Source organism: Theropithecus gelada, chromosome 16, assembly GCF_003255815.1.
Source record: "Theropithecus gelada isolate Dixy chromosome 16, Tgel_1.0, whole genome shotgun sequence".
Lineage (NCBI taxonomy): Eukaryota > Metazoa > Chordata > Mammalia > Primates > Cercopithecidae > Theropithecus > Theropithecus gelada.
The window spans coordinates 3,013,365-3,035,685 of record NC_037684.1 but is presented as its reverse complement, the minus strand read 5'-3'; the positions used below and the strand labels follow the sequence as shown (position 1 = coordinate 3,035,685).

Here is a 22,321-nt window from a genome sequence, read left to right as displayed (position 1 = left end):
CAGTTTTTCTATGTGAGTGCTAGGACTTATATAAGACTTATTTTCGTCATTTTCCTTATCAGAATTTTCTAGTTTATTTTGCTTACAATTAACATTGCTTGTGTGAATTTTAAAAATGCACGTTAAGGCCGGGCGCGTTAGCTCACGCCTGTAATCCCAGCACTTTGGGAGGCCGAGGCAGGCGGATCACCAGGTCAGGAGATCGAGATCACCCTGGCTAACACGGTGAAACCCCGTCTCTACTAAAAATACAAAAAAATTAGCCAGGCATGGTGGCAGGCGCCTGTAGTCCCAGCTACTCGGGAGGCTGAGGCAGGAGAATGGCGTGAACCGGGGAGGCGGAGGTTTCGGTTAGCCAAGGTCACGCCACTGCACTCCAGCCTGGGCGACAGAGCGAGACTCCGTCTCAAAAAAAAAAAAAATGCAAGTTAAAAAAATGAGTTGTGACTATTCTCAAGTGTCAGAAAGGTAAACGCAAGACAGGGGTGAAGCAGTAATTTTTTAAGTTTAATATCACAGTTCAAAATCTGTAAGTGTCACAACTTTGCAAAGTAGAAAGATTTTTGTTCTTTTTTTAAAATTCCATGCATACACTGGAAGACATTCTCCTAAAATATTACTTTTAAGCTGAGGATGACGAGGGGAAGCAGGACTGTCAAATTAGATACCTATAACTACCCACTATCATATTACAGACTATCTTTTAAAAAACAATTTTTTTTAAAGAGACAGAGTCTTTCTCACTACATTGCCCTGGCTGGATTCAAACTCTTGGGGCTCAAGAGATTCTCCTGCCTCAGCTGCCTAAGTAGCTGGGACTACAGATTTGTAGTCCTTGCCCTGTAATTATGGACTATTTAGATATCTACAACTCCACACTAACAAATCTAACAAGAAGGATTTTCTGTCAAAACAGAAATTCTATAAAACAACTGGCCTGGACTCTTGAAAACGTCATTAAAGACAAAAAATACATAGGGAACTGTTCTGGAGGAGACTAAAGAGACATGGCAACAATATGCAATGTATGGCCTTTGACTGAATCCCAGATTGGGTAAAAAAAATTCCAGCTTTAAAAGGCATTATTGGCCGGGCACGGTGGCTCAAGCCTGTAATCCCAGCACTTTGGGAGGCCGAGACGGGCGGATCACGAGGTCAGGAGATCGAGACCATCCTGGCTAACACGGTGAAACCCCGCCTCTACTAAAAAATACAAAAAACTAGCCGGGCAAGGTGGCAGGCGCCTGTAGTCCCAGCTACTCGGGAGGCTGAGAAAGGAGAATGGCGTAAACCCGGGAGGCGGAGCTTGCAGTGAGCTGAGATCCGGCCACTGCACTCCAGCCTGGGCGACAGAGCGAGACTCCGTCTCAAAAAAATAAATAAATAAATAAAAAATAAAAGGCATTATTGGCTGGGCGCGGTGGCTCACGCCTGTAATCCCAGCACTTTGGGAGGCTGAGGCGGGCAGATCACAAGGTCAGGAGCTCAAGACCAGCCTGACCAACATGGTGAAACTGTCTCTACTAGTAAAATACAAAAACATTAGCCAGGCATGGTGGCGCACACCTGTAATCCCAGCTACTCAGGAGGTTGAGGCAGGAGAATTGCTTGAACCCGGGAGGCAGAGGTTGCAGTGAGCCGAGATCACCCCACTGCACTCCGGCCTGGGCAACAGAGTGAGACTCCGTCTCAAAAAAAAAAAAAAAAAAAAAAAAAAGACATTAGAGAAAATCTAACACTGTATATTTGATAGGAATACTACATTGCTGCTAAATTTCCTATCACGATTATATTGTGCTTAGCAGGAAAATATTCTTGGGCAATACATACTGAAGTATTTAGGGTCATGATTCTGCAACTAATTCAAATGGTTCAGGGAAAAAAAGTGTCTATGTAGCATAGCAACACATGTTATAGAGCAATAAGTTAATGGATTGGTAAGCTTTCATGAAGGTATAATGGCTATTCATTTTACTAGACTTGCAACTTTTCGGTAAGTTTTACATTTTTCAAAATAAAAAGTTGGAAAGTTCTAAACAGTAGACTAATTACTAAAGCCCAACAACAGTAGACTAAATAATTAATTACTAAAACTCACTCAAGAGGTGGGAATGTTATCTCTTGTTAGACAGTAATTAGAAAGAGTAACAACTTCTAATCATGTTTTAGAATCTGATAGCTTTATTTGTTTGTTCTGAGACAAGGTCTCCTTACTCCGTTACGCAGGCTGAAATGCAGTGCCACGATCTCACTGCAGCCTCGACATCCTGAGCTCTGGGCTCAAGGGATCTTCCCACCTCACCCTCCCAAGTAGCTGAGACTACAGGCATGTGCCACCACGCCCAGCTGATTTTTGTATTTTTGACAATGGGTTTTGCCATGTTGCCCACACTATTCTCGAACTTCTGTGCTCACGCGATCTGCCTGCCTCAACCTCCCAAGGTGCTGGGATTACAGGCATGAGTCACTGCACCCAGCCAGAACCTGATAGTTTTATAGGTATTTGCAAACTTCAAAGCAGAAAAGAAACTTTTAAATTTGTTTTGATGCTCACATAATTCTAATAGTAAACAGAACAGAAAAAAAAAATCCACAAACCAATTTTACTCTGAATTCATATAAAAATGGTATTTTCTTTTTTTTTTTTTAAATGGTATTTTCAACAGAATATTCAAAAAGTAATACTGGAACATTCGAAAAATAAAAATAATAAATTTTAAAAATGTAATATTGAAACAATGTTTAAATTTGGGATTATACATATGAATGTTTTGTAACAGTCTTCTCAATACCATCCCCCTATACCTGTGGAAGAAAGACATTGCTAATCCACCACACCATTTTCCCCATAGAATATAAAGACAGTTACGGCCGGGCATGCTGGCTCAAACCTGTAATCCCAGCCCTTTGGAAGGCTGAGGCGGGCGAATCACAAGGTCAGGAGGCCGAGACCAGCCTGGCCAACATGGTGAAACTCCATCTCTGATAAAAATACAAAAAATTAGCTGGGCGTAGTGGTGGGCGCCTGTAATCCCAGCTACTTGGGAGGCTGAGGCAGGAGAATTGCTTGAACCTGGGAAGCAGAGGTTGCAGTGAGCCGAGATCATTCCACTGCACTAAAGTCCGGGTGACAGAGTGAGACTCCATCTCAAAAAAAAAAAAAAAAAAAAGAATATAAGGCAGTTCCAAAGGCATAAGTACTCCTTCATTTTATCAGAATTGAAACAGAATGCAAAACTTATTTCCCACTTCCAGGTTTTCTACTTCAAAAAGCCAAGTTAGATTATTATATCTTATACGCCAAAATTAATCAGACATGGACTAATGAGTTTAATCAGAAACAAGTTTTAATAATAGGTTAAATATACTCTATAAAACCAATGTTAAGAAATACACAGGCCAGCGCAGTGGCTCAGGCCTGTAATTCCAACACTTTGAGAGGCTGAGGCAGGCAGATCACTTGATGTCAGGAGTTCAAGACCAGCCTGGTCAACATGATGAAACCCCATCTCTACTAAAAATGCAAAACTTAGGCCGGGCACAGTGGCTCAAACCTGTAATACCAGCACTTTGGGAGGCCAAGGCGGGCGGATCACGTCAGGAGCTCGAGACCAGCCTGGCCAACATGGTGTGACCCTGTCTCTACTAAAAATACAAAAATTAGCCAGGTGTTGTGGCAGGCGCCTGTAGTCCCAGCTACTTGGGAGGCTGAGGCAGGATAATTGCTTGAACCTGGGAGGTGGAGGTTGTAGTGAGCCAAGGTCTCACCAGTGTACTCCAGCCTGGGAGACAGAGGGGGACTCCATCTCATAAATAAATAAATAAGCAAGCAAGCAAGCAAGCTGGATGTGGTGGTGCATGCCTGTAATCCCAGCTACTTGGGAGGGTGAGGCAGGAGAATGGCTTCAACCTGGGAGGTAAAGGTTGCAGCAAGCCAAGACTGTGCCACTGCACTCCAGCCTGGCAATAGAGCAAAACTCCATCTCAAAAAAAAAAAAAAAAGGAATTATATAAAACTCCTATACCAAGTAAATTACATTTTATTTGATCCTCTTAAAGGCACTTTTAAGTACTTCTTAAGTAAAGATGTCAGGAGAAGTAAGATTTTACACATAGTATACTTAGCAAGGTACCTGGCATACAGGGAACAACAATATCTACTTTTATTATCCCCAATTTATAGATGTGAAACTCAAGATTCAGAGACATCAAGCAATCTGTTAAGATTACACAGCCTAATAAGTGGTGGAACAGAAATCTGAACCCAAGAGGTTTCATCCTAGAAAATCCCTTCTTAACTACTATACTATATACTGCCTATACAGTAAAAATGCAGAGAAGCAATAATAAAGGAAATATGCCAAAACACTGATGATCTCTAGGTGGTAAAATCAGGTATGGTTTTAATCTTCCTTATGTTCTAGTCATACATGAAGTACTTTTAAAACTGTTTTTTCCAGAAAATTAAAAAGTATCAGTAACACAAATACCAGTATTACAAATACCTAGAAGTTATAAAATCTACATCAAAAACTTGGTCTTATTAGTTCCATAGCAGTATTTTCAAGAAGTATTCATATTTTCAACATATTCAAACTTCAACATATTTTCTGATAAATGAAACTACTGAAGTAAGCTCAATAATCAAAATCTAGTAACCAGCTGGGGGCAGTGGCTAATGTCTGTAATCCCAGCACTCTGGGAAGCCAAGGAAGGAGGATCACTTGAGGACAGGAGTTTGAGACCAGCCTGGACAACATGGTGCACCTCTGTCTCTATGAAAAAATACCAAAAAAAAAAAAAAAAAATTAACTGGCCATGGTGGGAGCTATTCCAGTGGCTGAGACATGAGAATCACTTGAACCTGGGAGGGGGAGATTACAGTGAGCCAAGATCATGCCACTGCACTCCAGCCTGGTGACAGAGACACTCTCTCAAAAAGAAAAAAGAAAAAAAAGAAGGAAAAAAAGAAAAACAAATCTTAGTCACGCCACTTCTGATTTTCAAGAAAATTTAAAGGGAATAGTTAAAATACCCAAGATACTCACATATATAAAATAATATAATACAGTAACTTATCAGTGCAACATAAAATGAATATGATGGGAGAAATAAAGAAAAAAAAATTTCCCTTCTGGTATAACTATTCTCATTGTACATGTGCAACAACTTGGTTAACTATAGTTTAGGTTAAGGCAAGAATCATCACCAAAAGCAGTCAGGAGTGGTGGCTCATGCCTATAATCCCAGCACTTTGGGAGGCCAAAGCAGGCAGATCACTTGAGGTCAGGAGGGTGAGACAAACCTGGCCAACATGGTGAAACCCTATCTCTACTAAAAATACAAAAATTAGCCAGACGTGGTGGTGTGCACCTGTAGTCCCAGCTATTCAGGAGGCTGAGGCACAAGAATCGCTTGAACCCAAGAGGCAGGAGGTTGCAGTGAGCCAAGATTGTGCCAACATACTCCAGCGACACCATCTCAATAAAAAAGTTAAAAAAAAAAAATTATTACCAAAAGGAAGCAAATATTTAATCCAATATTCAAAATATATTGCTTTTAAATTGTTATGTTAAACTTAGATTTGCCCTTTTTGACCTCTTTTTACTGATCTTTTCCCAGGGTGTATTTTGGTTCTGTCATCTCCAAAGGAGAACTGTCCTAATGAGACAGTCAGGTGGGAGGGGTCCCTGGATAAACTCCAACCAGCCTGCCCACTGAAGTGGAGCCTCATGAAGTTCACACCTGTTACAGCACAGAGGAGCCTGGCCCCTGCTCTTCCTGTGTGGAGGCTGAGATTCAAACAGCTGGGTGAGAAGCACTCTAGCAAGGGACTCTGGCCTTGCAGAATATCCTTGTTTCCCCTTTTATTCCCTTTTCATCCAATAAAACCCTGCTTTACTCACCTTTAAACCATCTGGGAGCCTACATTTTCCTGGTCATGGGACGGACAAGAATCCCGTCTTTAGCTGAATTAAGGAAAAGTCCTGCAACTTTTTGGCGCCCAGCATGGGGCTTGAGAAAAGTGAGTGAAATGGGAACTCAAAACCTCTAGCTGTGGTTTCTAAGCCTTTTCATCCTCAGACTTCTGAGCTTATGGGAAACTGCACCCCCACCCCGTCGCTCCTGGGGGTCGGGGGCCTTTTCATCATCTTTTGCTACTTTTTCAGGAGGGACTGGGGAGCAGCAGATCCCAGCCACTCTCCCCTCCATGTCAGGACTGGGACGCATGGCCCAAGGGTCCCACACAGCCTATCTATTGGCTGGGAACAGCCAACAGACTGGTTCCCAGACACATCAGGGCAGCCTTCCCCTTACCCAGCCAAGGGGTTTCAACTCTGTGAGACAGAAATTAAACTTTTCTCCCTGGTGAAGGAACCACTTGCATAAGAATAGAGGTCAGGAGTCCGAGACCAGCCTGGCCAACATAGTGAAACCCCGTCTCTACTAAAAATACAAAAATTAGCAGGGCATGGTGGCCCACACCTGTAGTCCCAGCTACTTAGGAGGCTGAGGAAGGAGAATCACTTGAACCCGGGAGGCGAAGTTGTGGTGAGCCGAGATCGTGCCACTGCACTCCAGCCTGGGCAACACTCCGTCTCAAAAAAAAAAAAAAAAAGAAAAGAAAAAGAAAAAAGAAAAATTCAAAGAAGTTCTTCCCCAGGCATTTTTAAACTGTTTCTTTTCTTTCCCCTTCTCTAACCCATCAACAGGTTAACCTTTAAAATACCTTTTTCCCTTTAGTAGGCCAGGCCCCCCAGCTATCAGTTTATATTTTCTGTAAAGCTTTAATTGTGAAAAAGGATTTGTGGGGCTAGTCTTGGGCTGCAGCCAATCTGGTGTGCTTTGCATGTCTGTATGGTTCCTGCTACAAGCCTCCCAACATCCAAAGGGCATGGCTTCTAACTCCCAGGCAAGTCTTTGTTTAGCAATCCTGCCTTAGGGAATGTTTCTTTCTGGTTTGACATCTGCATGTTTTCCTAGCAGCCCTGTCTCTTAAAGGGCCCCACCCAGCAAATGGGTTTTCTTCCACTTCTCTGTGTGTGTACGGCATGTGATGCCTGTAAAAAGAGCTCTAATTAATTTGGACTAAAGAAAGACAAAGACTTGGCTCTAATATTTTTTTAAGGCAAAATAAATGCTGTGGTACTTTTCAGTTCATGTGACTTTAAAGAAATAAAAACAGCTAGCCAGGCGCAGTGGCTCACGCCTGTAATCTCAACACTTTGGGAGGCCGGGGTGGGCGGATCATGAGGTCAAGTGATCGAGACAATCCTGGCCAACATGGTCAAAGCCCATCTCTACTAAAAATACAAAAATTAGCTGGGCGTGGTGGCACGCACCTGTAGTCCAGCTACTCGGGTGGCCGAGGCAGGAGAATCACTGGAACCTGGGAGGCGGAGGTTGCAATGAGCCGAGATTGTGCCACTGCACTCCTGCCTGGCAACAGAGCAAGATTCCATCTCAAAAAACAAAAAGAAAAGAAAAAAGAAAAAGGAAAATAGCCCTGAAGACTATGGTAAAATGCAGGTCAAATCCAAAATTTCCTAAGTGTTTTGAGATTATAAACTGTCTGTCTTGCCTGCTTCACAACTGTTAAGGCCTGGGAACACGTGGAATCAACCATGCCCTTACTAAGAGAGCAAACCTTGGCTGCAGTTAGCACACATTTAAAGCAACTCACCAAGTTTTACCTTAAAGTTAAAAATTGCTAGGAGTTAACTGAAACTACCAGAAATAGATTTACATGGAAGGTGAGTAAGAACAGTGAAATGTGGTTTTTAGTAAAAGGTTATGAGAACGCATGGAAATGTAAACTTTTGCCTAGAGTTACAGAATTGAGTTAAATTAGGAAAAAGGTGAAGGTTCAAAGAAGTGGTGGAAGAATTGTAAAAATCTTGGAAAAGAGGTTATCTGTGTGTACATAGTGATGAAATTCAAAAGAGGGTATTATATGGTTTTTCTGTAAATTGAGCACTGAAATAAAAGCACAAGGTTTTCCCCTAAGGTGCTAATCTGCTCTCTGGCAAAATTTGTAAAGCATTATAGAAGGTTTTTTGGGCCAGGCATGGTGGCTCACGCCTGTAATCCCAGCACTTTGGGAGGCCAAGGCGGGCAGATCACAAGATGAGGAGTTCGAGACCAGCCTGGAAAACACAGTGAAACCACATCTCTACTAAAAATACAAAAAAATTAGCCAGGCATTGTGGCAGGTGCCTGTAATCCCAGCTACTTGGGTGGCTGAGACAGGAGAATCGCTTGAACCCGGGAGGCGGAGTTTGCAGAGCCAAGATCACATCACTGCACTCCAGCCCGGGCAACAGTGCCAGACTCCATATCAAAAAAAAAAAAAAAAAGTTGTTTTTCTTCTTTAAAATTTTTGAGTCATCATTTTGGCAAAACTTATGGTAATCTCAAATTTTATTTCGTAATACCAAGTGTGTACATTTAGCAGCCTTCCCAAAATCAAACTTCAGTTTCAAAATTGTCTTCCCTGGCATCTGGCTTTTCAGATACTTCAGAGGGCCCCTGAAGTGTCTAGAAAAGAAAGGCAAACAGGATTATGTGACGCGTTTAGGTACATGGAATTGCCAAAATGACCTTCAATCTTCTTTAGGTTATATCTTAGTAAACAATGCTGATGTATGTTCCAAAATTTTATGGGATTTCTAAAATTCTAATGTCCCAGTATATGCTATCAATCAAAATTAAGGTTAAGTTATTGTAAACTATGGAGATAACCAAACTTCTTTGCCAACTGTGTTTCTGACCACTTGGCTATTCACAGACGATTGTTGTCTTGTTTTAATCCTGTTCAGAAGATGGTTTATAATAGGCTGTAAGACTTTAATAGGTGCTCTCAAATACAGACTTCAGACAACTTTGGAGATTGTAACATTTTAATAAAGGAAAATGAACAGGACTCATGGAAGAGCTGAAATGTTTACAAGTATCAAGCAAAACAAGAGTTAACGAAATGGACTGAACTCAGAAAGCTGAAGCCGAGACGGGCGGATCACGAGGTCAGGAGATCGAGACCATCCTGGCGAACACGGTGAAACCCCGTCTCTACTAAAAAATACAAAAAAATTAGCCGGGTGAGGTGGCGGGCGCCTGTAGTCCCAGCTACTCCGGAGGCTGAGGCAGGAGAATGGCGTAAACCCGGGAGGCGGAGCTTGCAGTGAGCTGAGATCCGGCCACTGCACTCCAGCCTGGGCGACAGAGCCAGACTCCATCTCAAAAAAAAAAAAAAAAAAAGAAAGCTGAAGCAACCTTTTTGACTTTTGGTTGGAATATTGCTGATCCTTGTTTTGTTTTTCAGAGTCAAGGAAACTCATTTTGAACTATTTATGGCCTTTAATAATTGAGTAAGGTATACTCCTATAAACAAAAATTTGGAGCATGTATGTTTCTCTCTGCCTGGTGCCTCTAAAATTTGGAAACTATCTGTGAGTATTCTTTAATTTTTTGATTTTTCAAATTTAAAAATTTTTTTTTTTTTGAGACGGAGTCTTGCTCAGACGCCCAGGCTGGAGTGCAGTGACCGGATCTCGGCTCACTGCAAGCTCCGCCTCCCGGGTCCACACCATTCTCCTGCCTCAGCCTCCCGAGTAGCTGGGACTACAGGCACTCGCCACTACGCCCGGCTAATTTTTTTGTATTTTTAGTAGAGTTGGGGTTTCACCGTGTTAACCAGGATGGTCTCAATCTCCTGACCTTGTGATCCGCCCGTCTCTGTCTCCCAAAGTGCTGGGGTTACAGGTGTGAGCCACCGCGCCCGGCCAAAAATTTTTTACTTATTTTTGAGGCTCTTGTTGCCCAGGCTGGAGTGCAATGGCTCAATCCCAGTTCAACGCAACCTCTGCCTCCCGGGTTCAACCGATTCTCTTGCCTCAGCCTCCCAAGTAGCTGGGATTACAGGCACCAGCCACCACACCCAGCTAATTTTTTTGTATTTTTAGTACAGATGGGGTTTCATCACGTTGGCCAAGCTGGTCTCGAACTCCTGACCTCAGGTGATCCACCCACCTTGGCCCCCCAAAGTGCTGAGATTACAGGCATGAGCCATCGCACCCGGCCTATCTGTGTGTATTCTAGGAGCTCCAAGTTTATCTTGGGACCTTAAGAGGAGAGGATCCCCCAACTCATAGATGTTTCAAGGTCTTATCTGAGATTCCTTGGGGAATAGAGTTCCATCAAAGCCAACCTAAAAGGCCTATGTAGACATAATTATTCTTGCTACACTTTAGGCAAATCATCAGGTCAAGTATAGGACTAAAGGATTTTGCAAACCACTCAGTCCTATCATGATTTTTTAACAAAAATGAGAACTGAAAAGAGAGAAATCATGTTCTACAATTTATCATACATTTGTCATTAAATTAGAAACTCATTAGTTGTTTTTAAGTTTTCACCTACATTTTAGACTAACCCTGCTTGTTCCTGTGAACCAACCAGCAATCTCCAGCTGCACCTCAGAAAGAACAAGAGGGATGGGTAACGTAAAAATCTGGACCAATATTCTAGTTCTGAGCAATTATCCTTCAAATTCTTCCAGGTGATGGGAATACACAGGATGCCCATCACTCAGGTTTCCTTTTGGGAAAGTAAGACCAAGGGAGCTAACCAAAGCCAAGCACCATGCACCCAAATCCTAGCAAGCATAACTAGCGCCACCAGTTATCTGGGTGTGTCACAAGACATCTTTTCCTCTCCCTTACTGCAGAAGGCCTCAGTTCCACAGTTTGACCTTAGCATTCGGCTTATGATAAGGAGTCCATGCAACCCCCTGAAACACATTTTTGTCCCAGACTCAATTCCAAATTTCGGGTCAAAGCCCTAGGAAAAAAAAAAAAAACTGGATCTGAGGCAGAGGCAAATGACAACAGAGGTTAAAAGGCACATCACAGGTGAGCATGGCTGACTCCTACTGATTAAGCCAACTCCACGTTTCCTGTTTCACAGATAAAGGCCACATTAATATCCATGGCATAAATGAGGCCTAGGGAACTCCAAGGCTACTGACAGTAGGTGGGAAAGAGACATAGGTGAGACAAATAATTCCTATTGTCTAGACACCCCTGCTTCATGGATGCAAGCCACTTTGGTACTCATGGTGGCACCTGACAAGGTTGCCAGAACTCAGGGATGCAAGGACAGAAGACTGAAAGAAGACACTCTTTCCTCTCACCCTCATGTATCCGGGGTATCTGCTAGGAAAATAAGGGAACCAGGAAGGTCTGCTTCCCTCTTTCTAGATGGGTAGCCATTCATCTTCAATCTGTACCCCTTTCAAATGCATCCCGAACCTCTGGGAATCCTTTAAAAAGCGCCTTTTCCCCTTTCTCCTCAGTTCTCTCTTCACTAATAGGTAATTGTGTTTCTGCACTACAAGACACTCCCCTTAAACGCATCTTCCGAACTAGAAAGAGTTAATTTCCCAAACTTTAAACTGGTTGGCTTAGGATTGGGCTCAGAGGAAGGGAACCCAAAAGCCCAACATGCCAGCAAAAGGGTAAAGTTTCTTTACCAGTCAAGCTTTTGGCCTCCCTCTCCCTGTGAAAATTGGTAAAAGGCCTCAGAATTTTTCGGCTGTCCTTACCCCTCCCCTTGTTTCGTTTTGATGCATGTTTTCTAATAACCCGGTTTGTCTGTTCTTGCCTTCAGGCCATCAAACTCCAAATGGTCATGCAACCAGAGCCTCGGATGGTGACCCTTTCTGCTGGGAACCCCTAAATACGCCTCTTAGGGGGCTCTGACTGCTGTTTCCCCCAAAACAGCCCCCTCTGTCAGCAGGAAGCAGTTAAGATCGGTCTTTCTCCGTGTCCTTAATCTAACAACTGTTAGATTAGAGGGGAAATGAGACAGCCAGGTGGGAGGGGGTCCCCAGAGGAACTACAACCAGCCTGCCCACTGGAGCTTAGCCTCAAGAGGTTCATGCCATTTGCAGCTGGGGGGAGTCTGGCCCCTCCTCTTCCTGTATAGAACCTGAGATTTGAACAGCAGGGCTGGAAGTGCTCTAGCAGGAGACTCCGGCCTTGCGGGGTATCCCTATTTCCCGTTTTCACCCAATAAAATCCTCTGCTTCACTCACCCTTTAAACTGTCTGCAAGCCTAAATTTTCATGGCCATGGGACGGACAAGAACCCTGTCTTTAGCTGAACTAGGTCCTGCAGTGCTAACAGAGCTGCCTTAGTTGATTTCTAGAGTGAAGAATCTTTTTACATTCTTTTTTTCTCTTCTTCTTTTTTCTTTTTTAAGACAGAGTCTAGCTCTGTCACCCAGGCTGGAATGCAGTGGCGTGATCTTGGCTCACTGCAACTTTCACCTCCCGGGTTCAAGGGATTCTCCTGCCTCAGCCTCCTGAGTAGCTGGGATTACAGGTGCCTGCCACCACATCCAGCTAATTTTTGTATTTTCAGTAGAGATGGGGTTTCACCATGTTGGGCAAGCTGGTCTTGAACTCCTGACCTCATGATCCGCCCACCTCGGCCTCCCAAAGTGCTGGGATTACAAGCGTGAGCCACAGCACCCGGCTACATTCTTTTATTAGCCCTGTAACTGAGACTCAAACTCTACTTACCTTCTCTTGCATTACCAGTAATTCAAAAAGATAACCATGATAAGGCCCTGGAGAGTCAGTGGTTCATGCCTATAATCCCAACACTTAGGAAGGCCGAGACAGGAGGACTACTTGAGCCCAGGAGTTTAAGACCAGCCTAGGCAACACAGCAAGACACAGTCTCTACAAAAAATTTAAAAATTAGCCAGGTGTGGAGGTAAACACCTGCAGTCCTAACTACTTAGGAGGCTGAGGCAGGAGGATCCCTTGAGCACAGGAGTTTAAGGCTGCAGTAAGCTACAACCTGACAGAGCAGGACTGTTTCTCTCTTAAAAAAAAAAAAAAAGAAAGAAAGAAAAAGAAAAAAAAATGTGGCCAGGTGTGGGGGCCTCACGCCTGTAATCCCAGCACTTTGGGAGGCCAAGGTGGGTGGATCACCTGAGGTTAGGCGTTCAAGACCAGCCTGGCCAACATGGTGAAACCCCATCTCTACAAAAAAATACAAAAATTAGCCAGGCAGGCCAGGCACAGTGGCTCATGCCTGTAATCCCAGCACTTTGGGAGGCCAAGACAGGTGAATCACAAGGTCAGGAGTTCGAGACCAGCCTGTCCAATATGGTGAAACCCCATCTGTTGGGAACAAGTCCCCAAATCTGGCCATAAACTGGCCCCAAAACTGGCCATAAACAAAATCTCTGCAGCACTGTGACATGTTCATGATGGCCATGACGCCCACGCTGAAGGTTGTGTGTTTACCAGAATGAGGGCAAGGAATACCTGGCCCACCCAGGGCGGAAACTGCTTAAGGCGGTCCTAAACCACAAACAATAGCATGAGCGATCTGTGCCTTAAGGACTTGTTCCTGCTGCAGAAATCTAGCCACAGCCCATCCCTTTGTTTTGGCCCATCCCTTTGTTTCCCATTTTAATTAATCTATAATCTATAGAAACAATGCTTATCACTGGTTTGCTGTCAATAAATATGTGGGTAAAACTGTTCCAGGCTCTCAGCTCTGAAGGCTGTCAGCCCCCTGATTTCCCACTCCACACTCTTAATTTTTCTGTGTGTGTCTTTAATTCCTCTAGCAATGCTGGGTTAGGGTCTCCGAAACTGAGCTGGTCTTGGCACCCATCTCTACTAAAAAATACAAAAATTAGCCAGGTGTGGTGGCACATGCCTGTAGTCCTAGCTACTCGGGAGGCTGAGGCAGGAGAATCACTTGAACCCGGGAGTCAGAGGTCGCAGTGAGCTGAGATTGCGCCACTGCAATCCAGTCTGGGCGACAGAGTGAGACTCCATCTCAAAAAGGAAAAAAAAAATTAGCCAGGCATGGTGGCGGGCACCTGTAATCCCAGCTACTCAGGAGGCCGAGGAGGCAGAATTGCTTGAACCAAGGAGGCGGAGGTTGCAGTGAGCCGAGATTGTACCATTGCACTCTAGCCTGGGTGACAAGAGCAAAACTCTGTCTCCAAAAAAAAAAAAAAAAAAAAAAAATTTAACCTATAAACATACTCATTTACATTTATTTACTTATAAAACCGTATGATGTCTCCACTTCAATATCTCAAAGAAATTTCTAACTCAAAATAATCTAGTCATTCAAGCCAATCTTCTTTGAGTTTCCTATAACGTGTGCTACACTAATGTATCCAATTTAGTAATCCAAAAACCTAAGTTATTTTTCACAATTTATTTATTTAAATAAATAGAGACAGGATTTATTTATTTAAATAAATAGAGACAGGATTTAAATAAACAGAGACAGGATCTTGCTCTGTTGCCCAGGTTGGAGTGCAGTAGCACAAGCACAGCTCACTGCAGCCTTGATCTCCTGGGCTCAAGTGATCCTCCCACCTTAGCCTCCTAAGCAGCTGAGACTACAGTCACACACCACCACGCTCAACTAATATGTTTTATTTTTAGTAGAGACAACTCTTGTTATGTTGCCCAGGCTGGCCTCAAACTCCAGAGCTTAAGCACTCTCACCTAAGTGAGAACCTGACCAAAAAGGGGGAGTTTTTTTAAACAAAATTCTGGGAGGTCATTGTTCTGGACTAAATTCATGCACTAGGCCCCAGCAAACCAAGCAAAATGGAGTCATGTGTGCTAAGACTTTAAGGAAACACACAGATTCTAGAACAGACCAGGTTTTGTTTTTTCTCCAGCAAATTTCTATAACAAACAGCATAGGCATCCACTCCCAAAACTCCCATTAAGTCTTTTAATCGATTTCATTTCCTCTCACCTAGAGACCACCAAGCTTCAGATGATCACGCAACAAAGGTTCCAGCCAGTTCCAGGTGAAGACACCACCCCTGTCTATCAAAAAGCTACCCTCCCTCCACCAGACAGAACAGGGTGAGAGTTCCGTGATCTCCAACAGGTAGGGACTACGCCCCAAATCAGCATGAAGCAGTTACAGAAGAAAGACCTTCAGTCCCTCTGCCTCCCATAAAGATTTATGGGGATCACGTCTCAATCTTGGAGAAAGATGAGGCAGGACAATAGGGTCTAGAGTCAGGGAACCTAAGGCTATTTCATGCCAACTTCCTAGAACTAAATTGAAAGGAAAACCCTAACTTTCCAAGCCTAAGTAACAAAAGGACCAGAGGCTACTCCCTTTGACCTTTCCTGAGCACTGCAGACGGAAATTGGCTGTCCCCAACAAATTAGACTGATTGCTGGTGGAGTCTTCACTTGCAACTTTGTAACTTTACCCCAGCCTCTGATTGGTTGCTTTTTGCAGATGTGAAGTTACAAAGTTTTTGCAACCAATCAGATGTCTGTACAGGAGTGTGACCTTTGTAACGCCACATCAGCCTCTGGTTGGCTGCTTTCCACAACCAATCAGACTGATTGCAGGCTACTGCTTCAGTTACATGAGGCGAGCATGAAGCGGCCAATGGGTAACCTATAGGGGGTATTTGAACCCAAGAAGATTCTACATCTGGGCTTCTTGAGCTGCAGCTCGGGTGTGCTCCCACACTGTGGAGTGTACTTTCATTTTCAATAAATCCCTGCTTTCATTTTTTTGTTACTTCATTCTTTCTTTTCTTTGCTGGACATTTTGACCAATTCTTTGTTCAAAACGCCAAGAACCTGGAGTCATGACCCTCTACCGGTGAAAAATACAAGTCCTCTCTTTTTATCTTTTTGGTTCGAATGGAAGAAAAAACTCTTGTGAGTTTTCCCAAAACTCAACATTATTATAGTTTTCCTTTAATACTAAAGTAAAATTACAAGATAAAAATTAAATTTTACTGTCAACAAGATCAGGTGTATTGATTAGATCTTATAGTCTTATTTATCTCAAAATAAACATAGGGCACACTGTATGACAGATATTAAACAAACTCAAAACTTCAGAGATGAAAGGTATCTTAGATGGACAAGGGTCTGAAGGGTTGGGTGGTATGCTTAAGGTCACAGTTAATAACAAAACTAAAAAACCTAAAGGTACTAAATACAAGGTGGTATCCTAAATTAGATCCTGAAACAGAAAAAGGATGTTAGTGCAAAATCTGGATAAAGTTGGTAGTTAAGTTAATAATATTGTAACAACGTTAACTTGTTAGCATTGACAAATAGACCATGGTTATTTAAAATGTTAACATTAGAGGAAAGGCCAGGCATGGTGGCTCACACCTGTAATCCTAGCATTTTGGGAGGCTGAGGTAGTTTTGGGAGGCTGAGGTGGCCAGATCACTTGAGGTCAAGTGTTTGAGACCAGTCTGGCCAACATGGTGAAACACTGTCTCTACCAAAAAATACAAAAATTAGCTGATCCTGATGGCGTGCACCTGTAATCCCAGCTACTTGGGAGGCTGAGGCACATGAATCACTTGAACCCAGGAGGCGGAGGTTGTAGTGTCCCCCAGTGTGGGGGACAGAGTGAGACTCTCTCCAAAAATAAAATAAAATAAAATAAAATGAAATAAAATAAAATAAAATAAAATAAAATAAAATCTCAGAGGAAAGTAGATGAAAGGTTTACAAGAACTCTGTACTATCTTCTTTGTACTTTTTCTGTACATCTGAAATTATTAAGTAAAAATAAAAGGCTTATTTTAAAATTCTAAATCTAAAACTGATTTCTAATCCAGAATACTTCCCATCTGTTTCCATAAGAATACCCATCTAATCTACAAAGGCATTAAGTTCTAAAACCAAGTATACAAAGATAACAAACTATAGCACCTGCCTGTAGCACCCTCAAACAAAAAACAATCAAAAGAAATATCTTCTAGTTTTCTGTTTAATAGGGAAAGGAACTAACACTCATTGACTTGTCGCTATATTCCAGGCATTTTGCTTATTTAATTCTCATAACTGGGGTGGGCGCAGTGGCTCACGCCTGTAATCCCAACACTCTGGGAGGTCAAGGTGGGAGGATCACTTGAGCCCAGGAGTTCGAGACAAGCCTGGGCGACGTGGTGGAATCCTGTCTCTACAAAAAAAAAAGAAAAAAACACAAAATTTAGCCAGGCATTGTGGTGCACAACTGTAGTCCCAGCTATTTGGGAGGCTGAGGTGAGAGGATTCCCCAAGTCCAGGAGGCAGAGGCTGCAGTTGACCCACTGCACTCGGGCCTGAGTAACAGCCAGATGTTGTCTCAAAAAAGAAAAATATATATGTAATTCTGACAACTGTTTTAAAATAATTGTCACCTCAAATTATACTTGAAGCTCAAAGCATGTAAATAATTTGCTCACTATCATATAGCTACTAAGTAACAGAGCCAGATTTCCATAATACCTCATCATCAACTTTCTCTAGGTTATCTAGGCACTATACAGTCATCTGTGTATATAAAAAGAAGTATTTGTTACTAAATTTTACAGATTCTACCTCCACGGCATTTTTCACATCAAAATCCTCACTGCCAATCCCATTGCCACTACTTTTTGTTCAGGTCTGTTCTATAGCAAAACACCTCTCAAGCATTCCAATCTCTAGTCTTATTCCCTTTAGTCCATTCTGTACAGAACAGTAAAGAATAGTTTCTTGCTCAGCCTCCCAACATCTATGAGGTTTAGTAATGGTCTTAGATTTCCTTTCGAGATTATTACCTCTCCTCTGCCTAGGTATTCCACTCTAGGAAAGGTGTACTTGGCTTTTGGAGTTTCTGAATCTTGAACAAATGATACAAGTCTGGAAAAAAACGGTTGGCACTTATTCATTTGGGTGGCATCCTGATGAAACCGTCAACTCATTCCTTGTATCAAGACCCCAGGAGCTATCCTAGACTCTCTCCAGCCTTCCTTTTCAGTCTATGAGCAACTTAATAGTCTTATAATAAAATTCTTCTCTTTTTTTTTTCTGAGACAGAGTCTAGCTGGAGTGCAGAAGTGCAATCTCAGCTCACTGCAACCTCCACCCCTGGGTTCAAACAATTCTTGTGCCTCAACCTTCTGAGTAGCTGTGATTACAGGCGCCCATCACCACGCCCAGTTAATTTTTGTATTTTTAGTGGAGACAAGATTTCATCATGTTGGCCAGGCTGGTATGGAACTTTTGACCTCAAATGATCTGCCCGCCTTGGCTTCCCAAAGTGCCAGGATTACAGGCATGAGCCACTGCGCCTCGTCAAGAAAATTCTTAAGATAGTTGGTATCACTTCTCTGCTTCCAAAAACCCTAACAAATACATCACTCCTAACTCAAACAAGATCTCTAAAGCATTTCTTTCTATTCTTTTTTTTTTCTTTTTTTGAGACAGAGTCTCGCTCTGTTGCCCAGGCTGGAGTGCAGTGGCACAATCTCGGCTCACTGCAACCTCTGCCGCCAAGGTTCAAGCGATCCACCTGCCTCAGCCTCCTAAGTAGCCAGGACTACAGGCATGCAACACCACACCTCGCTATTTTTTGTATTTTTTGGTAAAGACGGGGTTTCACCATGTTGGCCAGACTGGTCTCAAACTCCTGACCTCAAGTGATCTACCCGCTTCAGCCTCCCAAAGTGCTGGGATTATAGGCATGAGCCACCGTACCCGGCCAAGATAGCTAAAGCACTTCTAAAGCATCACTCAATCCTCCTGCTCAAAAACTGTAACCTACAAGTTCTCAATATTATATAATCTTCTCCAGGTTAAGTTTTCAGGGTTCTCCCCATTTTGGTCCAAACTACATTTCTAAACTTATTTTCCACCAATGGCATTACATGTATTTATTAATGTTATTCTCTCTACTTGGAATGCTATCCACAAAACCCCCACATCTGTCTACAAATCTTATCCACCCTTCCAAATCTATTTCATTGTTGCCTTGTGTATCAATTCTCATCCAATTCCACTTCAAATGTAGTTGGTGCAACTAAGAAACTGAATTTTATTTAAGTTTTATTAAGTTTAACTTAAATTTATGGTAGCTAGGGGCCACCATATTGGACAGCTTAGCTCCAGCATATAATCTATTTTGCTTCACTACAAAATATTCAAGGAAAATATAAGAAGTTATTTAGGGGTTTCCATAATTTCACCAGGATTCCACTCCAGAACACCCTGAAGTTGCTCAGATCTAAGTTAGAGAATAACAGGCATAGAAAATCAAATTCAAAATCCATAACTAATCATACAATGTACCAACAGCTGGTCCTACATATGAGGGGCCTCTTAAGCCACTGACCCTTTTAAGAAATTGGAAAAAGGGACTCCTTTTAAGGATGTGCAACTCCATAAGGACAAGACATAAATAATGGATAGCACAACACAGGCTGAATTTGAGTCCTCACTCGCCCCTTAGACAGATGCCTGGCTTAGAGCCACACATTCTTCCCATATTCTCTTTCTTCTAGACTTTTACTGCATCTCAGAATGCCTTTTTCTACCTTTGGCTCAGAAACTATCTCCTATATGTCCTCCCAGACTACTATACTTACTCTCTTCCCTAATCTCTAATTTGGATTCAGAACCCTCTTCTGTGTTTCTGTAATAATAAAATATCTCTGAAATTGCACTTATCATACTAGCTTATAATTACTTATTTTCTCCTTTGATTTCCTACCCTGGAACAATACGCTCTCTACAGATACAGGTCACATTTTTTCACCTTTACATTTTCACCTACTACATAGCACCTAAACATAGTAGGTGCCAAATCAATGTAACCATGAATCAAACTGATTCATTCTTATGTAAAATGCATGAAAATAAGAGAAATTTTGCAATCTTTAAATGACCTATCAATTTTAACAGAATCTAATTTCACTTGATCTTAGATTACAGGAACGATATTTTCAAACGTAATTTATCATCTTTCAATATCTCCTTTACTAAAGTAAAAAGTTTCATTCTTTTTTTTTTTTTTTTTTGGTTTTGTTTTTGTTTTTGACAAGATCTGGCTCTACCACCCAGGCTGGAATGCAATGGTGTAATCTCAGCTCTCCCAGGCTCAAGCCATCCTCCCACCTCAGCCTCCCGAGTAGCTGGGACTACAGGCACACACCACCCCACTCAGCTAATTTTTGTATTTTTTGTACAGAATGGGTATCACCATGCTGCCCAGGCTGGTCTCAAACTCGTGAATCTCAAGTTGTCCACCCGGCTCAGCCTCCCAAAGTGCTGGGATTACAGGCAGGAGCCACCAAGCCCAGATAGAAGTTTTAAAGTGAACCAAAATGGGCCAGGCACAGTGGCTCCCGCCTGCAATCCCAGCACTTTGGGAGGCCAAGGCAGGTGAATAATCTGAGGTCAGGAGTTTGAGACCAGCGTGGCCAACATGGTGAAACTCCATCTCTACTAAAAAACTAAAAAAAAAAAAAAATTAGCGGGGCGTGGTGGTGTGTGTCTGTAATCCCAGCTACTGGGAAAGCTGAGGCAGGAGAATCGCTTGAACCTGGGAGGTGGTAGTCACAGTGAGCCAGGATCATGCCACTGCACTCCAGCCTGGGTGACAAAGCGAGATTCCACCTCAAAAAACCAAAACCAATAAGTATTTACTAACAAATTTAATGGTCTAACTTTTAAATAACTGTACTGCTAACTATCTGGTTGTTATAATAGAGACAAAGCAGTATATCTCAATAGCACATTAATCTTTAGTACAGGTAGAGTAATAAATTTTGTATATAATCTATAACGAAAAATGACAATTACACCAAAACTGTTAAAATATTCCAAAAGGCGGCCGGGCACAGTGGCTCACACCTGTAACCCCAGCACTTTGGGAGGCAGAGACGGGTGGATCACGAGGTCAGGAGATCGAGACCATCCTGGCTAACACGGTGAAACCCCGTCTCTACTAAAAAAATACAAAAAACTAGCCGGGCGAGGTGGCGGGCGCCTGTAGTCCCAGCTCCTTGGGAGGCTGAGGCAGGAGAATAGCGTGAACCCAGGAGGTGGAACTTGCAGTGAGCTGAGATCCAGCCATTGCACTTCAGCCTGGGTGACAGAGCGAGACTTCGTCTCAAAAAAAAAAAAAAATTCCAAAAGAAATTTACATGTGCTCACTTCAGCAGCATATACACTAAAACCCCAGAACAATACAGAGATTAGCATGGCTGCTGTGCAAGGATGACATACAAACTCGTGAAACGTTCCATTAAAAAAAAAATTTTAAACTTACGTAAGTTGTACAAAACTTCAAACTATTTTCTAAACAGCAAAAAGAGAAACTAAAGGTCAGCAGTCAACAAAGAAAACTTCTGACAAGTAATCTAACACATGACACAAAAATAGGCATCTCCTACTACTGACCTCCTTTTTTCTGATAAGCATAACTTCCAAAGAAAGATATGTAGGTCAACCAACTTCTATACTTTAGCAACCAAGGAGAAGTGGATGAGTCTTCCTATTTCTCTGCCCAGTATTTCTTTTCTTTCCTTAGCAAATGTTACCATGCCTCTATTTACTTTTTTTTTTTTGAGATGGAGTCTCACTCTGTCACCCAGGCTGGAGAGCAGTGGTGTGATCTTGGCTCATTGCAAGCTCCGCCTCCCGGGTTCACGCCATTCTCCTGCCTCAGCCTCCCGAGTAGCTGGGACTACAGGTGCCTGCCACCACGCCCGGCTAATTTTTTGTATTTTTAGTAGAGATAAGGTTTTACACCACGTTAGCCAGGATGGTCTCGATCTCCTGACCTCATGATCTGTCCGTCTCGGCCTCCCAAAGTGCTGGGATTATAGGCGTGAGCCACCGTGGCCGATCTTTTTTATTTTTTCTTTGAGACACAGTCTTGCTCTGTCCTCCAGGCTGGAGTGCAGTGGTGCAATCTTGGCTCACTGCAACCTCTGCCTCCCAGGTTCAAGCGATTCTTATGCCTCAAGCTCCCGAGTCACTGGGATTACAGGCGCACACCATGACGCCCAGCTAATTTTTGTATTTTTAGTAGAGATGGGGTTTTGTCATGTTGGCCAGGCTGGTCTCAAACTCCTGACCTCAAGTGATCCGCCCACCTTGACCTCCCAAAGTGCTGGGATTACAGGCGTGAGCCACCATGCCCCGTTTCCAAACTATAACTACTGTTCAATGAACCATTTATGTGACTCTGCTTATAAAAACAATAACCGAGTTTCCATGAAAAAATAATGTGCAGTTATTCGAAATGACGCTGTTTTGCTAAGTAAAAAGCAATGGCTTCTCACTACTGAAGTACTAAATATTTAATTTTATATAACTAGGTGATTACCAACTATCCTAATAAATCCTATTCTGGGATAAACTATTCTGCTAAATAGCCCAAACAGGCATTTCAGAAGTATGTAACTCTATTTATCCCTTGGTGCATAAAAGCACAGATTCATATTCATAATAACTGTGAAATCA

At 42.6% G+C, this 22,321-nt stretch overlaps 1 protein-coding gene and 1 non-coding gene across 3 annotated transcripts in view; one reads left to right on the top strand and one right to left on the bottom strand.

Annotated features, from left to right (window-relative positions):
• Positions 1–22,321, bottom strand: part of TAOK1 (TAO kinase 1) — a 172,736-nt gene that overhangs the window by 115,959 nt on the left and 34,456 nt on the right. The gene's annotated exons all lie outside the window — the stretch shown is intronic.
• LOC112610438 lies at positions 21,000–21,105 on the top strand. Its single transcript, XR_003116343.1, has one exon. It is a non-coding gene; the product is annotated as a U6 spliceosomal RNA (small nuclear RNA).